We start from the raw sequence: 1,624 nt of genomic DNA, 5'->3' as shown, positions 1-1,624 counted from the left end.
CTGTTGCTTCAGGAGCTCCGAGGCCGGCAGCGGCAGCCGGGGAACGTTGTAGTCCTCCGTCACTGAAGCAAGCAAGCTTCATGTTAGTTTCAAGCTGCCTGGCTGCCTGCCGCCACCTTGGCTGACAGTTAATTTGCACATCTCCCTGATTAGCCAATGGGAAGGGTAGCGGTGATACGCCAATTACCATGTTTCTCTTTTATTAGTGTAGATGTCTGTATTTTATTGACAAGTAATGACTAGCTGCATGAAAGTGTTGGGATTTTTTTGATGGCAAGCTTAATGGATTAGAATATCAGTAGATGTGAATATGTGCTCACTTAAGTTAATTAGCATTGTAAACAACCTCAAATCACCAAATTAAGATATTTATTTGAGACTTGGCCAATGTAGCTCAGTTGGTTGAGTGTTGTCACCACACCAAGAGACTCCATCCCCAGCAGCAGGATCAATTGCCAGTAGGGGGCATGCAGGATATTTTTCTCTCCCTCTCCATTCCTCTCTAACTAACTAACTAAATAAATAAAACATATTTGTAAAAATATATATGTATTTGAAACACAACAATAATAAAAATGTCATTTAATATCTCAGAAAAAGTGCTGATTTATTATTGAATAATAATATAACTGATGTATTGGGTATTAAACATTAATCCAAATGAAATTCATTTATATTGCATATATTGCAACTAGAGGCTTTGTGGACAAAATTAATGCGCGGGTAGGGTCTTTAGGCTTGGATGGCGATCAGGGCCAATCTGTGGGGTGACTGGCAGGGCGATTTGGGCCCCCGCTATAACCCGCCTTGGCCTGGTGCCGCCCGCTCACCTGCTCCACCATTCCACCATGGTCCCGCACTCCTCAGGGCACATCGGGCCAACAGCGCCTCCACTGCTGCCCCCTGCCAGCACTCTGTTGCCGACACCTGGCATGTTGCAAATCGCATCAAACTCCTGCTCTTGGAGACAATTTGCATGTCATGCTTTTATTATCTACTTATATAAAAACCGTGGGTGGTGTTCCTCACAAAAGGACGAACAGCCACAACCGAGCAGAAGGAAATCAATTCTACAGGGGTTGTCTTGGCAACAGCTGTGCCCTCCCCCAAGCTGTTTCCCGGAGCTGTTTCCTGTAAGGGCAGAGTTTGAGGCAGGAACCCGCCCTGGGAGCTTGGAGACAGATCTTTCTAATGTGTGCCGTGCCAGCACGGAGTGAACCTGAGTAGGGGTGGCTGAAAGGCTTAGAAAAGATAGACAAGAGAATGAAAGCCAGGTCTTGGTGCGATGCTGCTTCTCTGAGAGACAGCGACCACGCCCACAGCCATGTCTTTAGTTTATCGCAGATGCTAAGAGGCAAAGTAAGGGCGTGACCAAGATGTTTACAAACATTCTCCTGGGTTTCAATCCTACTCAACTACATGCACCTGAACTCTATCAAGCCTACATCACTCAGGCACGTGGGGTCACGTGTTCAGACCATAGATTCAAGCTTACAGCTACAGCTGTTGGCTATAATTGTGCTGGGAGGGCCCTGCCCTCCAAGCTGGGACTTGCACGTGACAATGAGAGGACTGTGCCCTCTCATCAGTCCAAGGCTTGAGCCTGTCCAAAACACTGTAGTGG

This window comes from Myotis davidii, unplaced genomic scaffold (assembly GCF_000327345.1).
Source record: "Myotis davidii unplaced genomic scaffold, ASM32734v1 scaffold54, whole genome shotgun sequence".
Classification (NCBI taxonomy): domain Eukaryota; kingdom Metazoa; phylum Chordata; class Mammalia; order Chiroptera; family Vespertilionidae; genus Myotis; species Myotis davidii.
This window is presented reverse-complemented; position numbering follows the sequence as displayed.